This window comes from Rana temporaria, chromosome 13, assembly GCF_905171775.1.
Source record: "Rana temporaria chromosome 13, aRanTem1.1, whole genome shotgun sequence".
In the NCBI taxonomy this organism is placed as follows: domain Eukaryota; kingdom Metazoa; phylum Chordata; class Amphibia; order Anura; family Ranidae; genus Rana; species Rana temporaria.
The window spans coordinates 12,637,470-12,657,995 of NC_053501.1; the positions used below are offsets into that span (position 1 = coordinate 12,637,470).

The 20,526-nt window shown below is 42.0% G+C and overlaps 1 pseudogene; it reads left to right on the top strand.

The window, feature by feature from the left end:
- Positions 1-14,081: 14,081 nt before the first annotated feature.
- Positions 14,082-14,528, top strand: LOC120920466 (annotated as a pseudogene).
- The last annotated feature ends 5,998 nt before the right edge of the window (positions 14,529-20,526 follow it).

Consider the following 20,526-nt stretch of genomic DNA (forward strand, 5'->3'; position numbering starts at 1 on the left):
AGATGGCAAAAGAAAATCTGGCAGGGGTTATAACCCTTTGTTACTCTATCCAAAATGTTTTTATTTTTTTTTGCCTATAGCTCTACGTTAAGTAACTTCAACCTGTCAAAAATCTTCAAAAATAGATTTTTCGAGTAATCTTCAGGAATCCATCTTATCTATCTTGTGTCTAAAGATGTTAATATTTATTCACACTGGGAACATACATCCTTGAATCCTGAAGGTTACAGTTCTGTACAGTATTTGAGTATACCTTCAACAAACACGTGTATTGATTTAGCCCTCACATCACACATCTCCTTCACAATTGCTGCTTTTCGCCATCTATTATTTGCCACAAAAATTGTCAAGGATCCGAGGTCTTTTTTGTATGTTTTTTGAATAGGCAGCGTCCATCTTGCTCAATACAAAATTGATTTGTTCTTATTTAACTCTGCCCAATAATTAAGGAGGAATTTATTGAATCTTTCGAAGGTTTTCTTCCACTTATATGACTCTTCTAACTGCAATGAAACAATGAATAGGATAAAAAAAAATTGTATCAATGACATGCACTTAGAAACAGACTCGTCTTCTCGATCGATGACGCTTTCAAGGTTTCTGGGTACGTCGATGACTTTTCTCCCAGGTTAAGTATGACTAACGGTTCTCCCAATGACTGGGGTGAAATATTTAAAGACAGTAATGATGAAATCAGACGAGCCATAGATTGTAGTTTTGTTCTGAGGACAAGCCTTCTGGAATATTTAATGTAGTTTTTAGAGAATGGATATTCAGAGCAAAGATTTATACGTGGCTTTCCTTATCCACTTAAGGACCCAGACTTTTTCTGCCATTTGTTGTTTACAAGTAAAAAAAAACAGTATTGTTTGCTAGATTGCCCCCCTGCCAATCCAAATTGGGGATTGGTCAGGGTTTCTTAGCATACCCCAGATGGCTCCACCTTCCCTCTCCACCTCTCTTTGCAGAAAGTACCAGAACATTCTGTAAAGAAGTGGGAGGTCATAGTGACACCACATGTGAGTCACCCAACACTACTCTGAGCCACTCCCAACCAGGGGCGGATCCAGAGTCTATTCTCGGGAGGGGCACTGCCAGAAAATACGCTTTTTTGTGGGCTATTTAACGGGGAAATTGCTGGTGTTGGCACTTCAATCATCCTGGCACCATGGTTGTTATGGTGTCAGGATGATTGAAGTGCATTATTTCTATTATTACATTGTAATATAAAATGAAATAGTTCAACTCACCATAATGCAGAATCAGTGGGAGCCCCGAGTGTGTCACTTGCCATGTCACCTGCTACACATTGCATTGTCACTTGCCACATCACCTGCCACATGTTGCGGATTGTCACTTGCCACACGTTGTTTTATCACTAGTCACGGAGTTTCCTAAAGTAGCCGAACATGTAGAGCTGCGCGTCAGCTCTATACGGCGCCTGCGCAGTCAGCTCTACACGTCTCCTAGTTGGTGCACAGGCGCCGTGTAGAGCTAACTCACATGTTCGGCTACTTTTGGAAACTCCGTGACTCTTGTGACGCGCCTACGCAATACGGGGGGGGCCTTATCCGCTGGGGGGAACTTTTTCTGAAGGACATCAATCATCTGGGCGAACTCTCAGATTACATTGCGGCTCAGCATAGAAACGCCAGAAGCCGGATTGAAAATAGCGATAATATGGTATGTGCAGCCTAAAATAAAAATAAAAGTGCCTACTATACATGTTAGAAGTATAAAGAATTTGGTCTTATATAGATTTTTTTTTGGGTGAACCTCCGCTTTAAGGACCCAGCCTTTTTCTGACATTTGTTGTTTACAAGTAAAACAAAAATCTGTATTTTTTGCTAAAAATGTACTTAGAACCCACAAACTTTATATATATTTTTAGCAGAGATCCTAGAGAATAAAGAGGGGGGCCCCTCTCCCACCGGCGATAAAAAGTGATCGTGTGGCGAATCGGCCACAGAGACCACTATTATCAGAAACTGGACCGCCGACTGAGGAGGAGGATACCCTCCAGGACACCCCAGCACCCCTTGCAATTACATACATTCAGGTCTGAAGGTACCAAAACTGCGCTCCCTTGATTTCCTGCTGGAAAAATGTCTGGTTTCCAATAAAGGAGCACTCTTCTCTCATGTTGAAGGCCTACACTCAGAAGCTGTTCATACCCCTTTGAAGAATCACTGAGAGAGATAAGCTTCATGTGATTTGCCTTGATCTCTTCATGCTACACTTTATGGCCAAACATTTGTGGATACCTGACCCCACATCTTTATGAGCTTTTACGACATCCCAATCCAAAACCATGAATGGAGTTGCCATCTCTCACATCCTTTGCTGCCTACCCACCTTTGTGGCTATAACAGTGTCCACTCTTCTGGGCAGGTTTTTCACAAGATTTTGGAGTGTCTGTTGAATTTTGTGCCCATTTCGACAAAAAAAAAGTAGGGTTGAGATCAGGACTAAGTTCCTTCACATCAATCTCAACAGACCATGTCTTTATGGTACTGGCTTTGTGCACAGGGGTACAGAAAATGGCCTTACCAAAAATGTTTCCATTAGATAGGATAATCATAAATGTCTAAAATTTCTTTCTATTCTGTGGATTTAAAGTGGTTGTAAACCCTTTACAACCACTTTAACCTACAGGTAAGCCTAGATTACAGCTTACATGTAGGTGCTTGAAATATCTCCCAGACCTGCACGGTCTAGGAGATATTTGCAAATCGCCGTAAGGCGATTTCTTCTGCGCAAGCGACGGAGTTAGAAACGGCATGCTGTGCCGTTTCTAATACGGGTCATGCCATGAGTGGAGGCTCCCGCGCAACGTCAAACGACTCCTGCCACTCACAGAGTTCGCGGCCCCAGAAGGAAGAGGGGTGAAGAATGGATGCTCACTATTCGCGAGGAGGAAGACGGGGACATTGCGGGCTTCTCCTGCAGGTAAGTGTCACAAAATGGGCTACTATGCGATGCATAGTAGCCCATTATGTTTTACCTTTGGAGGGAAACAAAGCGGAAGTAACACCCATCAGGGTTTACTTCCTCTTTAACAGCGACCCTCAATAGAATTACCTGAATTCAGTGTTTGGGAAGAGTGGCCATATAGTGTATCTATGTCAGCCTTTCTCAATCATTTTAACACAGAGGAACCCTTTAACCACTTGTCCACCAGGCCTATTTTGGCACGTCTCTCCTTCATGTAAAAATCCAATTTTTTTTTGCTACAAAATTAATCAGAACCCCCAAACATTATATATTTTTTTTAGCAGACACCCTAGGGAATAAAATGGCGGTCATTGCAACTTTTTTTTCGCATGGTGTTTGCGCAATCATTTTTCAAACGCCTTTTTTGGGGGAAAAAAAGGTTTCATGAATTAAAAAATAACAAAACAGTAACGTTAGCCCAATTTTATTGTATAATGTGAAAGATGATGTTACGCCAAGTAAATAGATACCTAACATGTCACACTTTAAAATTGCGCACACTCATGGAATGGCGCCAAACTTCGGTACTTAAAAATCTCCATAGGCAACGCTTTAATTTTTTTTACAGGTTACTATTTTCGAGTTACAGAGGAGGTCTAGTGCTAGAATTGTTGCTCACGCACTAACGCATGCGGCGATACCTCACATGTGGGGTTTGAACGGCGTTTACGTATGTGGGCGGGACTTACATGCGTGTACACTTCTGGGCGCGAGCTACCAGGGACAGGGCATTTTAAATAATTTTTTCTTTTTCATTTTATCTTGATTTTACTTAATTTTTTTTTTTTACACTTTTTAAAATAAAAATAAAAATTTTGATCACTTTTATTCCTATTACAAGGAATATAAACATCCCTTGTAAAAGGAATCACTGTGACAGGTCCTCTTTTTGGAGAGATGTGGGGTCAATAAGACCCCACATCTCTCCTCCAGGCTTGAAAGCATGAAATTGTGAAAAAAATTCACCGATCTAATGCCGACAGCCGCGATTGCGGCTTTGTTTACTTCCGGGTACCCGGGCGTGACTCTATGGCCGGGTACTAACGAGCAAACATGTACGATGAAAGCGGTCTGTCGGACCGTTTTCACCATACATGCCTGCCAGAGGGCTTCTGTACGATGGTTGTACTAACCATCGTACAGAAGTCCGTGCGTAAACACTACGCGGGGCGTGTCCGCGTCGTCGCAGCGACGATGACGCGACGACGACGTGGGCGGGCCTGCCATTTAAAGGCTTCCACGCATGCGTCAAAGTCATTCGACGCATGCGAGGGACGGCGGGCGCTCGGACATGTACGGTAGGTCTGTACTGACGACCGTACATGTCCGAGCGGGCAGGATTCCAGCGGACGGTTTTAAAACACGTCCAGGAATATTTGTCCGCTGGGAAAAGGCCCGGCGGGCAAATGTTTGCTGGAATTCGGCCCGCTCGCGCCTACACACGACCGAACATGTATGCTGAAACTGGCCCGCGGACCAGTTTCAGCATACATGTTTGGTCGTGTGTACGGGGCCTATGACCTCCGACGGTCATAGGGAAAAGGGAGTAGCCGCTCCAGGTGGGAACCCAGATGAATGTCCTCCGTTGCAGACAACTCAGGTGCATGCACTTTTTAAAGCAGGAACAAAGATTGTCTCTGGACATCCGCACTCTGAAAAAATTGTAGCCTTTATTAAAAAAAGGACAGCACTACAAATCACAGCAACATAAAATAAAATCCGACTACTGACGCGTTTTGCACTGAAACTAGTGCTTAGTCATAGCTGGTCATAGAGATTACTGGTGACCATCTGGTCACCAGTCATCTCTATCGTCGTGAGCCAGCGCCGGCCGATTCGTTCTCCGGGCCCCCCGATGGCACGGGAGAGCCCGGAGAAGCACCGGATGGCGACGGGAGGGGGGACGTCCACTCCCGCTGCCTATAAGAATGATCAAGCAGTGGAACTGCCGCTATGATTGTTCTTATCGTGCAGAGAATCGCCGGCAGAAGACAGGGATATCTGAATGATGCCTGTAGCTGCACCCATCATTCAGATATCACCGCACAAAGTCGAGGACGTCATATGATGTCCTCAATAGGCATAACTTTCTGGTCTCAGGGAACCCCTGCTAATAATTTACAATATCTATAACTCATGATGCATTAGTGTGATGGTCGGTGGGAAGAATGCTTCTTACACTTGTGGTCATTGGGAAGAATTCCTCCCTTACAGATAGCTAAAAAGATCAATGGTCACTGGGAACTTATCTGAGAGGCAGATATTTCTCATTGCTTGAGGAACCCCTGGCAACCTCTGGAAGAACCCTAGGCTTCCATGGACCCCTGTTGATAAATCCTGATCCAGTGAAATTACATGATCTTCCTCCAAGAGGTTGATGCACCTTTTATCACATCAAAGCACTTTCTACAATTTTCCATTCTAAAACAATGAAGCAATTATGATATGAGCAAAGTCATTACAACACCATTACACACCATGCTTCCTGATGACGTAATACACGAAACGTACGTCGAGGCGCAACCTGGTCACGCACAGTCACGAACTTCCGGTCCAGCTGGTCTCTGGTGGTGGAGCGCATGCCAGACCTTCCAGCGACGGGGGCCATCTCTCCTTACGGATACACACTCAGCAGCCTCAGTGCCAGGATACAGGCACTGCAAATAGTAAGGAGCCATTTGGCATTTTTGTTTTTAAGTTCATTTTAATAAAACAGAATTACACTATTGCGTTCCTTCCTCTTTTTCATCCTATATCCTATGGTTTTGCTACTGGAATATGGTCGTTTGATAAGGAATCCCTGATTTGCATGGAGCAATACACTTTATGTAACTGACCTCTTTCTAACCAAAAGGGTCAACAACTGTTGGTAAGGTGCCATCCATATTCTGAGCACATTGGGTGATCCTTTGTTTGTAGCGGGTGAAGGTGGACACTTTACACAGCGGATTTGTTTGCAGCACGCAATATTATATTTATTTATACTACCGAGGACTTTTGAACAAGGATTGGTGGAATCACTGGGATACTGCACTTTTATTTGCATTGGCCCAGATTCCAGAAGCAATTGCGCCTGTGTAACCATAGGTTACGCAGCGCAATTGCTTACTTGCTCCGGCGTTACGAATGCTCCTGATTCAGGAACATCGTAACGCCGACTGCAGCCTAAAATCTGCGTGGCATAAGTCTCTTATGCCACGCTGATTTTAGGCTGCATTCTTGCGTTGACCGCTAGGGGGCGCTCCCATTGTGATCAGCGTATAGTATGAAAATTGCATACTAACACCGATTCACAATTGTTGCGCGGGCCCTGCGTACGCAAGTTACGTTGTTTCCGTACGGCGTGCTTAGCGTAAGGCTGCTCCTGCTAATAGCAGGCGCAGCCAATGCTAAGGATACCCGTCGTTCCCGCGTCGCAAAATTTTAAATCTACGTTGTTTGCATAAGTGATTCGTGAATGGCGCTGGACGCCATTCACGTTCACTTTGAAGCAAATGACGTCCTTGCGACGTCATTTGCCGCAATGCACGTCGGGAAAGTTTCCCGACGGAGCATGCGCTCTACGCTCGGCGCGGGAGCGCGCCTAATTTAAATGATTCCCGCCCCCGGCGGGATCATTTACATTGCGCGCGCTTACGCCGGGCAATTTTGCCGGCGCGCCCTCGCAATTAACGGAGCTACTACTCCGTGAATCGAGGGCAGCGCAAAATATTTGCGGGGGCGCAGGGCAAAATCGTTGCCCTGCGCCTCCGCAAATAGAGCGCAAATGTACCTGAATCTGGGCCATTATCACTATATGTTGAGTTTATGTATGGACATTCATTCACTTCATGTGACTATCACAAGTCATCTTATATTTATTGATTTATGTAATTTACACTGTATGTATGATTTATAGCACTATCTTTTAACTTTCACTTAGCGCCCCCTACCCTCCAATTTGTCACAATTTATCATTAAAGTCATTACAAGCAAAGCAAAAATAATAATTGTTTGATATCACACCCGGTGAAATAGATCTTGCCGACACATCAAATCTTCAACTGCTTCCAAACTTTTTATATTTCAGGCAATTACGTTTTTTCTCCTCTCTGGTGAATTGAGTTTCATTGTAATATATATCATAACGTCCTACACATTTTTTTTTTTTTTCATTCCTGGCTCATGTGGTTGCTGACCCATCAGGGGAATTAAGGACATATTCTTTATGGATTCTGCTCATCGTCTTTGACTTGCTTGTCTATGGTTTAGATCCCACCGAGAGATCAAAAGAACACTGACATCACTGTGGTCCCAGTTTTCTCATAATTCATTTCTGCCACCAATTGAAAAAAAAAAAAAAAAAACTACCAGAGCACCGTTGTCTGCAGAACTTGGTCCTCATTATATTTTGGGCAATACTTTTCACTTGGAATGTTAAAGTAGCTTTAGATCCGTGTCACGCTGTGCAGGCTCATTCCTCTGCTACAGCGAGCTCTCTTGATAACTTTCTTCCAGGATTCTGAAACACAGCCAAGAATGTAGCAGAATATGATTGATACTTATCATTCTTCCATCAGTGATGAGCTGCATTCAGAAATATATGTACACTGGTACAAAAAAAGATACAGATTTGTATTTAAAGGTATACTGCAGCCAGACATTTAGGCCCAGATTCTTAGAGGAGATACGACGACGTATCTCCAGATACGCCGTCGTATCTCTGCGTCCGGCCGGTCGTATCTGTGCGCCTGATTCTTAGAATCAGTTACGCATATATCTGTTAGATCCGACAGTTGTAAGTCTCTTACGCCGTCGGATCGTAACTGCATTTTTAGGGGCGTGTACGCTGATTTACGCGTCTAAATATGTAAATGAGCTAGATACACGAATTCCCGAATGTACTTCTCATCCTCGGACTCAGTTTCCCAGCAGACACTGGGAAACTGAGTCTGAGGATGAGAGGACATCCGTGATAGGCTGCTGGGAGACGCCTATCACGGAATGGGACCAGGAGGAGACCGCGACCTTTAAACATCCAGGCACCTTTCACCTACTGTATAGGGACTAACGCCACTGGGCCTCCAAATATACACAGCAATGGTGCTCCAAAACCCCCCTTTGTGAAATAGCCCAGAATTTCCTGAGTTATTGACACTAGGACTGTCCATATTGGATCTACTGGAGCAACTTTTGGGTCTTTTATTAAAAAACCATCCCACATCGGGATTTCCTGTGCTCTTGGACACCCATAGCTACGCATATTAAAATTGGAGGGGATCTTACTCTGAGCCCAAGGGAAGGGGAAGATCTACGACACCAAGGGACTACTCTACTCGTTTTTTATAAACGATTGAGAACCTACAACCATACACTCCTGTGGCCCCTGATGATGGTCTTTTGCTTGTTCACAAGGCCAGAAACGCGTCTGACATTTTTTACCGCCCCCTGAAGAGTGTTTTTATTCTTTATGTTGTTTTACACTGGGTACTTTTTTGTTCTAATTTTTCTTTCTTTGTACACGGGGCACACTTCCATCCCTGGTGTTATTTATCTGTATGTTTGTTTAAAAGTTGTACCTGCTCCAGTGCATATACACCTTGATATTCAAGGTTTACTCTTTGAACAAGAGTCAACCTAATTTTGCTTGATCCACCCAATAAATATTTTTTCTCATCCAATTTGGAGTTTGGCCTTAAAAGTCCCATTCTGGGGGTATCCTTTCTTTCTTCACATTACCAGGGATGTGGCCATTCCTCTAGTTTATGGATCTATGAACTCCTTTCTATATAGACCTTTAAACAATGGACGCCTGAAGCCTGACAAGATTTTCAAGTTCACTTACTCGAGTATAAGCCGAGGGGTGTATTTTTAGCCCTAAAAAAAGAGCTGAAAAACTTGGCTTATACTCGAGTATATACGGTAGTCCCTCTTCTGCTGTTACACTATACTCAGGTGTTTTGCTGGCTGCCAGATATTGGTAGCAATTAGCTTGTTCCTGCTCATTGATCATGTTCTCTGTCTTGTATGGGTAACTCTGTTGCTTTCTACTCCCCGTTGTTTGTGATCCCAGTTTTGGTGCCACCTTCCTATATGTTCCTGTTCCTCCAGTTTTTCCTTGCTTTCCTGTGTTCCCCATTTGTAAATATTGTACTGTATAGTTAGTTTGACAGTTAAGATTTCTATTATTTTTTCGGTCATTTAGTTAGGTATTTTGTCACTGGGTTTTTGGTTCACGTGTATGTTTATTTTTTTGTTTGCTTTTTGCTGGTGTTGGGATGTCTTTGTTTTTAAATTCACATATCCAGTAGATATATACACAGCAGGTAAAATAAGTACAGTAAAACCTTGGTTTGAGAGTAACTTGGTTTGAGAGTGTAACGGTCAGGGGTTAACACTGTTTACGATATTCCATTCCACCAACCCACAACAGCTCCTCGACACTCCACAATCCAGCAGACAGGACCAATTGGATTTCCCCTGGAAGAATGAGACACAAGCTCTGTTCTCCGGTTCCAAACAAATGAATACTTAAATGGTAAACTCAGCTCTTCTTATACAGTTAGCAACCAAATATGGACAATGACTCAACTCCACCCACAACATGACACAAGGAACTTCAATACACATTTCTTTAGATAATGACATTCAGATAATCTACATGAACTAATTACTAGTCATTACCCAGACGTTCTGACTCCGCGATAGGCTATTCTCACCTGATACACAATACACATTCCTTTAGTGAACATAAGTCAGACATCTGACCTTTAGAGTGTGTTAACTCACAACACATATTAGCATCAATAGAACTTCACACAATGAAAGGTTCTTGAGAGGCAGACTTAATTAGCACAATAGAATATCTTAGGAGCCAGACTCAATTAACACCTCAACAGTATGTGTCCCAACATTGAATGAGTCATTCTATTGACCGGTTGTAATTAGTTCTAGACATTAAGGAATATATTGTGGATTACTGTTCCATGCTAAAACAATCCAACATATGTCCATTATTTCCTGCAATACATGAATTATCATTACTGTCCCATCTCATGTAATCCGAGATATCATTTCTCAGTCATCCTATGCCCCTATTGGGCATAGGATGACCCTAGACCCAAGAGTCATTAGTGAAGCTGGCACAGGAGTACCCCACATCCTTCAAAAGTCTCTGGGTATCACGGGCCATTCCGTTACAGAGAGCATTTTGCAAAACAAGCAAAATGTTATAATACATTTTTGCAAAGGGAAAGCGATACCAGCTGTGGATAAGGTGCTGCACACCTTAGAACTTTTGAGAAAAAATAAATTACTCCTATGGGTTTTTAGTCATGTATGTCACGTAAAAAAAATATTATTTCTAACGAAGGCAGTTCGCGTATATGCAGTGCGAATTTGATCCGGTTCAAAAAAGGGTCCTGTTCGAGTTTAGTGCGGTACGAATTTCAGCTCCATAGACTTCTATGGGACTGGGTTGAAATTGAAGTCCAGTGATAATATCACTGCAAAAAAAAGTGCCTAGATTTTATGGAAAATAAAATCGCAGATATGACCACTCCTATCACAAATTCCCACTAAATTCACATTGAAATCGCACATGGCAAGCATAAATCGCAATGTGAATTTGTTTAAAATTTGCACCGAATTTGCAGCTCATAAGTGTGAAACAGCAGTGAAGGAAACATGGTAAATAGCGACATCTCGTTTGCACATTGAGCTGCTTATGTTGGTTTGTAAACTTTAATGACAGGTTTTCTTTAATATAGTACTTGACCACATACCGCAGCATGAAGGATTATCGAGCTGCGAGTCCTTTCATTTTTGACAAAAGGAGGAAAATGAAAGATGTGTTCGTGAAATGAAATTTTAGATTATTATCCTGGAGAATAATGAGGCTCCACTGCTTGGCATATTTGGCTAAGTACCCCCTGAGTTTTTCCAGTCTTTAGATCAAAGAATTATTTCTGGAAGCAGAAGATGTGTGAATATATTACTTATTCAGAAGTATTTCCTTTGTAACCTAGGTATACCGAGTAAATAATTTAGAATGTCAACAAAGGAGACCTTCAACTAGCCCATGATGTTCTTTTTAATGGGATGATAGCATTTCAAAAACAGCCTTTTCTCCTCGTAATATTGTCACATATTATTGATTATCCGCAGAACAGAGGGGATGCGTCAAAGTCTTAAAAGGTTTTCTAGGCAGATTTCATTCCTAATGAAGATGTTGCAACCTTCTCAGTGGGCTATCTAGCCGCGGGAAGCCTTTTCATCAGATTACACGAGAAAGAGACTTTTACAAGCTTAAAGTGTATCTAAACCCAAACACTGAAATCAAATTCTGATCTTGGATGTGTTCTTTTAATGTTAAAAAAGTTTATCTTCCTTTCAAAGTTATGACAGGGCAACTCCCCCCCCCCCCCACATGCCAAACCTTACCTATGTCTCTACATTCTAGCCTTAATCAAACTTCGGGAGTCTCCGTTCGCAGTTGAAGCCAGTTGTGGGGAAACGCGTTGGGTGGAGCTATTCCTACGCCATCATACTCATATACTCCAGCCCTTTGGTTTGATCCATGGCTGTGTTATATAAATAATTAATTTTATATTTTTATATATATATATTTTTTTTGTGGTGCTGTTTTTTCTACCCTCCTATTTTTCTGAATCCCAACTTTCTGGATGAAGTGACTTGCTGTGTTTTTTTTATGGATGGTACTTGCTGTGATGTTTTAAGTGACTTTTAATACATTTTTGGATTTACTACACTATGAGGATCTTTTTTTCCCACCGTTTCTGCAGAGTCTATGTATTCAGAAACTAGTGTCCGACATCCTTCAAGCTGAATCTGACTACCGTCTTCTGTGCTATTTGGCCGGGAAAGATAGTTGAAGTTTCTTCCTCCATCCTGCAAGATAGAAGCACCCCTCCCCAAGTTAAGTGATTCTACATCGGAGCCGGCAGGCTGATGCACATGCCCTTCTGACCTCCTTAATACCGGGGTTCAACAATTCGGTAAGAGTCAGTATTTTCATTACTTCGATTGAATGTAAAAATTCAAGTTGCTTCAAGATGTCGGGTTGAAATTTGCAGCAATTAATGAACTATTGCTTGGAAGCGTCTGGCTGTCAGGAAGTTTTCAGTTCATATCGTTTCTGTTGGGACTTTCATTATTCCAATTATCCATTCCCCTTTTTATTCATATATTGATTGGGACAAATTTTTTCCAGACATTGTTTTTTGATTTATTTGGCACAGGGTATACATTGATATACTCTATTCGTGTATGGTTTTTCATCACCATTTATGATTTTGATTTAGGGTTATGCACCCTTTGTGTTTGCACAGATAACGTTTGGGGTTGAGCGCCAATTTTTTTGTATGTATGTCTTGTGAGGTTTAAGTGCCAAATTCTCAAAAGAGATACGACGGAGTAACTGCTGTTACTCCGTCGTATCCCTGGTCCTAACTATGGAACTGATCCACAGAATCAGTTTCCCATAGTTAGGACGAAGATCCGACATGTGTAATTGAATTACACTGTCGGATCTTAGGATGCAGTACCGCATCTGCCGCTGGGGGCATTTCGCGTCGAAATGCCGCCTCGGGTATGCAAATTAGGACTTACGGAGATCCACGAAGCTTTTCAGCTTCGTTTTTTCTCCGTAAGTTTTATTTTGCAAACGCAAAATTAGGGCTGCTTTTACAAGGTGTAAACTGTTGACACCTTGTAAAAACAGACCTTTCTTGCTCGCGACGCGATTTTTTTTAAATTTAATTTTTTTTTTTGGCGCCGTATCTTTTTTTTTTACCCGACGCAACTTTATTGTCCCGTCGCAATCCACAAAGCCCGACGTAACGTAATTTTGCGCTATGCACGTCGGGAAAATGACGTCACGAGCATGCGCAGTACGGCCGGCGCGGGAGCGCGCCTCATTTAAATGGTAATCGCCCCCCTGGAGAAGAGGAACGCCTTGCGCCGGCCGGATTTAAGTTACACCGCTCAAAATTTCTAGGTATGTGCTTTGTGGATCGGGCACTTAGTTAGAGATTTTGCGGCGGTGTAACTTAAATGGAAAAAGTTACGTTGCGCCAGGTTTTTGAGGATTAGGCCCAAAGTATTTAAGCTTTGAATAGGCAGCAACTTCCCCTTATTTATTACTACCTAAAATATTTGTATCCTCTATTTTTAGAGGTCCTACACAATTTTTGTCTTCACTTAAGAGTGGGTTTAGCGCAGAGTTGTTTTCTTTTTTTGTTTCCTCTACGTTCTAGCCTTACTCAAACTTTTAACCTGGAGGAATCCTTGAAATAATGTTCAGCTCCTCGGAAGCGAAAATTCATAACTACGTTCATGGTTAGGGATGAACTTAAGGGTTGATCGGAACATGGGTTTGGACCAAACCTTGGCTGTCCAGGCCTTCAAAGGTCAAAAAGATGAATCTTCCTTTAAAAGTTATTTTGTGGTAATCCCCCACGCCAAACTTTACTTATGCCCCTACTATCTAGTTCAGCCTGACTCAAACTTTTTACCCTGGAGGAACTCTTGTAACAATTTTTAGCTCCTAGGTCGGGAACTTGAACCGGACAGCTGTATAACTTCCAAAGGGATCCCGGGAACACAGATTGACACACTCACAAGATGAGGTAAAAAAAATATGTCTGTTTGAGGCTGGGTTCACACTACTACACTACTTTCATCCTACTTTGCTCTGTGTTCAATGTTTCCCTATGAGAGTGTCTTGTAGCGTCCTACACAAGTTGGTCCGACTTTGAAAATGCTCCCTGTACTACTTTTGGTCCTACATTGATCCTACTTCAGGCCCATTGAATATCATTGAAGTCGGACCAAAGTAGTATCCTGTTAATGAAAGTAGGATGGATGTAGGACCAATGTAGGATAAATGTAGGACCAATGTAGCAGAGCAAAGTAGGATGAAAGTAGTGTAGTAGTGTGAACCCAGCCTGATAAGGGAAATGTCCCTTGGCTTCATACAAAATAAAATAATTATGGATTTCAATATATTAGGGTTTAGTTACAGAGAAAAAGGATGGCAATTCTAAGAAAAGGAGTTTACTTCCATATGATGTGTAGCTCGAGTGTTGTTCAGCTGGCTGGAGGAGACGAAGAGATGTCGGAGTACAGCTTGGCTCAGAAGGGACCTTTGAAGCTAAAAGGGGCCGGGGAGCTGAGTGTAGGCAAGAAAAAGAAAAAGAAAAACCAAGACAAAAACAAACTCGTACAGCAAATGATGACTAGCAAGAAAAATGAGGAGGAAAAAAAAGAAGCCGGCTTTAGATAAAAGAACACCAGCTCAGATTGCTTTTGAAAAAATGCAGGAAAAAAGACAAATGAAAAGAATTTTGAAGAAAGCTACAAAAACACACAAACAAAGAGTCGAGGACTTTAATCGTCACCTGGACATACTGATGGAGAATTAAGACATCCCAAAAGTTAGCTGGACAAAATAAGATTGTTTTTATTTTATTATGTAACTTCTATATTGTATTTACTTTTTACCATTTGCATCCATGTAAATAAAAGAAATTGCGGGAAAAAAAAAAGTACAAGCTCGAATGTTCTCACAACAAACCAGCCACACTTAAAGCGGGAGTTCCCCCCGAATTTTTTTTTTTAACATTAGATTGATGCTCACTTTGTCAAGGGGAATCGGGTAGTTTTTTTAAAATCGAAGCAGTACTTACCGTTTTAGAGAGTGATCTTCTCCGCCGCTTCCGGGTATGGTCTTCGGGACTGGGCGTTCCTATTTTATCGACAGGCTTCGGACGGTCGCATACATCACGTCACGAGTAGTCGAAAGAAGCCGGACGTCGGTGCGGCTCTATACGGCGCCTGCGCACCGACGTTCGGCTACTTTGGGAAAATCGTGACGCGATGTATGCGACCGTCGGAAGCCTGTCAATCAAATAGGAACGCCCAGTCCCGAAGACCATACCCGGAAGCGGCGGAGAAGATCGCTCTCTAAAACGGTAAGTACTGCTTCGATTTTAAAAAAACTACCCGATTCCCCTTCACAAAGTGAGCCTCAATCTAATGTTAAAAATTTACTTTTCGGGTGAACCTCCACTTTAATCTATTAGCCTAAACATTTCTAGCAAGTAAACACATTCCAAGACAAACTCAGATAATAGGAATAACATGGAAATATACAGAACAGAAACAGCATAGAAACATCATTAACCCTTCACTAGGAAGCCCCTATGAAAATAGATTTCTATGTTTATGGATAGGGATGAGCTTAAAGTGGATGTAAACCCATTTTCATGCTTTCCTAACAACTGCCATAGTAGATATCTATAAGGATATATATGCCTCCTGCATATACCTTTCAAATGTCTCCCCTCTGTCTGTTATGATTTCCGAAAAACTGCAGAATCTGTGGGTGGGTCTGTTGTCCGGAGCTCGGTGGGTGGAGTCGTGATGTCAATAGACTGCCCGCCCTCATCTACACTCCCCTTGTCAATATGCATTTTCTGCCCCCTGGCTAGTTGATTGGCCAGCTGCCCGCCCACCCGCAAACCGCACCAACCACCCGCCCGCAAACTGCTCCGTCCAGCCCGATCGCTCACTCACCCGCCCACCGGAAGCCCGCGGAGCCACCCGCTCTTGCTTGCCCGCGGAGTCGCTCACAGAGACGCCCGCTCTCCCAACTGCCCATAAATTGCCCCGTTGCCCCCCTGGATTCACCCCTGGTTGAATGAATAAATGAATGAAAACTTATATAGCGCAGCACATGCGAATTTAATCGCCTCTGGGCGCTTGTTGTTCCTGTCTCCTTTGGTATCAAAAGAGATGATATCCAAGTACGTTCCATGAGCAGCTTCCTGGCTGATGAATGCAAATGTTCCTCCAGTATTTTTTGATAACATACTGCATTCATCTTGCCATCAATTTTTACCAAATTTCCTGTGATCCACTTATGAGCACAACTGTATGTGTACAATAGACATGTCCACAGCAAAAATTTTCATTTATTTCTGTTTCGTTTCTGTTTGTTTATCGTGATTCGTAACGAGTAGTAATTTCGTAAGACGTTAGTTATCGTATTCATACTTTTTAGCTTTTCCGTTTCCGTTTTTTTCTGTTAGTTTATTTTTCGTTGAATCGAGATTAGTATTTTCGTTATATTTTGTATTCTGCCGCGTTCGTATTTTTAAAATGATTTTATTCGTTCCTTCGTTTTTACGTTGGTTTAATTTTCGTTGTTTTGCTATTCGTATTTACATTATATTTTCCATCATGCCGCGTTCGTATTTTCGTAAGAAATATATTTTCGTTGCTTTATGATCATTCGTATTTTTGTGTCTAATTTCCTTTGATTGTAAAAACGTACTTTTGTAGATTTTATTGCATTCGTAATTCTGTTAGAATACATTTTACGTTTATTCGACACACTACTCGTCGTAATTTTGTAATTCGTACTTTACTGCGATTGACTTGACTGTCTTAGCACACACACCCTGTCTAGAATGAAGTCTGACGTAGAAGAAAACCAAAATATGTCAGATATTACAAATACAAATCTAGAAATGAGATGCACTGCAGTCTAACACAGAAAAAGACACAAGGAGCCAGGAGGTAATGAGAAAGAAGCTCATTGGGGGAAGGAACAAACCTCTTCAGAGGAAAGGGACAGCGCTCAGTGGCTATTGGTCAATGTCCAGAAATATTTCAGTACTAACGAAAGCTAATTTGCATTATTTCGTATTTTCGTTGTTTTCATTTCCGTTTTCCAAAGATTCATAATTTATTTTTCGTTAGTTTTGATTTTCGTTTTTTATTCTTTGTTCGGCATTTCGGTCGTTTTCTTTTCGATCTTCGAATGTTAGTAAGTTTGCATTTTCATTCATTTTGTTTTTCGTAATTTTTTTTTTTTTTTGGGTTCTGTATTTTCGTTGTTTCTATGTTTTCGTTTCTTTCTTCTTTCGTATCTTCGTTGTTTTCCATATTCGTTATTTTGAAAATATCGTTATTCGTTATTAATTGCGCTAAACCGTTCGTTCATTCGTATGTTAAGGAATCAACTAAAATAACGAAAATTGACGGAAAACGTATTCGCAACTAAAAAAATTGCACATGTCTAATGTACAATAAAGGTCCTGAAGAAGCAGTAAACTTCACGTGCAGATCAATCAATACATAGATGGTATTATTGTCTTAAATGTCGCAATTGTGTGACTATAGAGCCAATGTTGTAACATGACAAAATGTTGAAAATTTCAAGGGGTAGAAATAATTTTTTTCAAGACTCTGTAAATGAATTACAAAATAAATGAAATAAAAAATCAATTATTAAAGGAACAAATAAATAAATTAATTAATACACTAATTATGAAATAAATGAGCATAAAAAGAATGAATAAATAAACGATTGGGTAAGTGGATTGAAACAAGCTTTAATACTCAGAAAAAAAAAGAAAAAAAAACACAAATAAAAAAATAATAATAGTAGAATAATAATAATAATAATAATAATAATAATAATAATAATAATAATAATAATAATAATATCAATAGAAAAAAATAGGCAGAATCGATGAACCACTTAGTCTTTTTTTTATTTTTTTAAAAAATGAACAAATAAAATGAAATAGTTAATAAATTAATAAACTTAACTTTTGTACCTAAGCATTTATTGGTAATGCTTAACCGCTTCCCGACCGCCGCATGTAGATATACATCGGCAGAATGGCACGTACAGGCACATTGGCGTACCTGTTACGTCCCTGCCTTTCCGCGGGTCGGGGGTCCGATCGGGACCCCCCCCCCCCCCCCCGCGCTACATGTGGCGGTCGGATTCCCTCGGGGAGCGATCCGGGACGACGGCGCGGCTATTAGTTTCTAGCCGCTCCGTCGCGATCGCTCCCCGGAGCTGAAGAACAGGGAGAGCCGTATGTAAACACGGCTTCCCCGTGCTTCACTGTGGCGGCGTATCGATCAAGTCGAGTCATCCCTTTTATAGGGAGACTCGATCGATGACGTCAGTCCTACAGCCACACCCCCCTACAGTTGTAAACACACACTAGGTGAACACTAAATCCTACAGCGCCCCCTTGTGTTTAACTCCCAAACTGCAACTGTCATTTTTACAATAAACAATGCAATTTAAATGCATTTTTTGCTGTGAAAATGATAATGGTCCCAAAAATGTGTCAAAATTGTCCGAAGTGTCCGCCATAATGTCGCAGTGACGAAAAAAATCGCTGATCGCCGCCATTAGTAGTAAAAAAAAAAAATTTATAAAAATGCAATAAAACTATCCCCTATTTTGTAAGCGCTATACATTTTGCGCAAACCAATCGATAAACGCTTATTGCGATTTTTTTTACCAAAAATAGGTAGAAGAATACGTATCGGCCTAAACTGAGGATTTTTTTTTTTTATATATATATATGTTTTTGGGGGATATTTATTATAGCAAAAAGTAAAAAATATTGAATTTTTTTCAAAATTGTCGCTCTATTTTGGTTTATAGCGCAAAAAATAAAAACCGCAGAGGTGATCAAATACCACCAAAAGAAAGCTCTATTTGTGGGAAAAAAGGATGCCAATTTTGTTTGGGAGCCACGTCGCACGACCGCGAAATTGTCTGTTAAAGCGACGCAGTGCCGAATTGTAAAAACCCCTTGGGTCATGTAGCAGCATATTGGTCCGGTCCTTAAGTGGTTAATCATTTCATCAATGTTACTAGATATATATTGCCTGCTTATTGTTATACTGCACTATGTTCCACGCAATACTTCTTTTATATGAAATTCCCAGCATGAGCCTGTGCACTACCCAGAATTATGAAGCAGCCCCCCCAGTCTGCAGTCTCTCTGTGTGCATTGTATACTGTGTAGCTTTTACAGTGGGATATTTCAGGCACTGGGAAGAATGGAAGAAGTGTGTACACAGCACTCCCAGTTCCTGCAGAGTGTAGGCGTGTGTTAGAAAGCAAAGCACGGACTATGCAAAGATTCTATTTTAGACTCAAATAATGCAGTCATAATAAAGCAGATATATTTATTTATTTATTTTTTGGACGCAGGGATTCTTATAGACTCAAAATCTGGCTGCTGGGGAAAATTCATTTTTTCTGCAGGTAAACAAAGTTCTTTCAAAGCAGAAATCCAACTAAAAATAACAAAATAAAAATAAATATCTTAATAAAAGATAAAATAAATAAACCAGCTTTGGCTGCAACATTTATTTTTGATCCAGAGATTTTCCCAGTCCTTTTTTTTTTCTGCCACTAGATGTCCTCGGTCTAATGGCCAGCATCACACAACCCACTTGCTCTGAGTCCAGGTCATCCTAGACTCACCCCCAGCTGATTGGCTCCTGGCACCACTTCTTCCTGTCCAGATCTGTTGTACACTGCTTGCATAAAAATATACCGTATTTATCGGGGTATAGCGCACTCCCGCGTATAGTGCGCACCCCTAAAGTTGCCCCAATTCCTGTGGAAAAAAGATTTTTTTGTACTTACAGTTTTGGTGTCTTGCGCGGCGTCCATCGGCGGCCTCGTCGGGTCCGGCTTCCGTCTGCGGCTTCGGGTGTCCTCTTCGTCGGGTCCGGCGTCCTTCTGCGGCGTCCTCGCGTCCTCCCCGCTCGTTTCCCGCGCCGAGTTTGAATACTGCGCCGACATATACCGAGCGCAGTACACTCGTGTATCGTTGGGCAGGCTCGGCAACTCTCGCGCTGACGTCCTGTACGTCCAGGACGTCAGCGCGAGAGGAGCCGAGACTGCCCGACTATACACGAGTGTACTGCGCTCGGTATATGCCGGCGCTGTATTCAAACTCAGCGCGGGAAAGCGGGTATCGGCGTATACCGCGCACCCACGATTTTGCCCTGATTTTCAGGGCAAAAAAGTGCGCGGTATATGCCGATAAATACGGTACTTGATGATGTATTAATGAATACAGGGCTGCATTTTTACTTCCTGGAGTTCAGCTTTAATCACTTGTCGACCGCACGATAGTGGAATGGCGGCTACAGCGCGGTCGTCCAGTTCTGGGAGGGCGTCTATTGAGGTCCCCCCAGAACCGCACGCATCCGGGGTGCAATGTGATTGCGGTGTCCATTGGACACAACTGATTACAGATCGGGGTAACAAGACAATCACAGAGGCCCTTTACCACCTGATCAGCTGTCTCCAATCACATTTGATCACGATGTAAACACATTTTCTGGTTATCTAAGGAGAGGAGAAGTGTGAAAGGGGACATCTACACTAATAATCATGGCACTGATCCTGAATGTCTAGATTATTAGTGCAGACGCAACAGTGCCCATCAGTGCTGCCAATCATTGCCCATCAGTTCTGACAATTCGTGACCATCAGTGCCACTTATCAGTGCTCCCTCATCAGTGCCACATACCAGTGCCCTTCAGTGCTGCCTATTTTAGCTAATCAGTGCCTATCGGTGCCACATATCAGTGCCCATCAGTGCCACACATCAGTGCAGCATCATCAATGCCCATCAGTACCCATCAATGCTGCCTATCAGTGCCCAACAGTGTCACCCCATCAGTGCAGCCAAT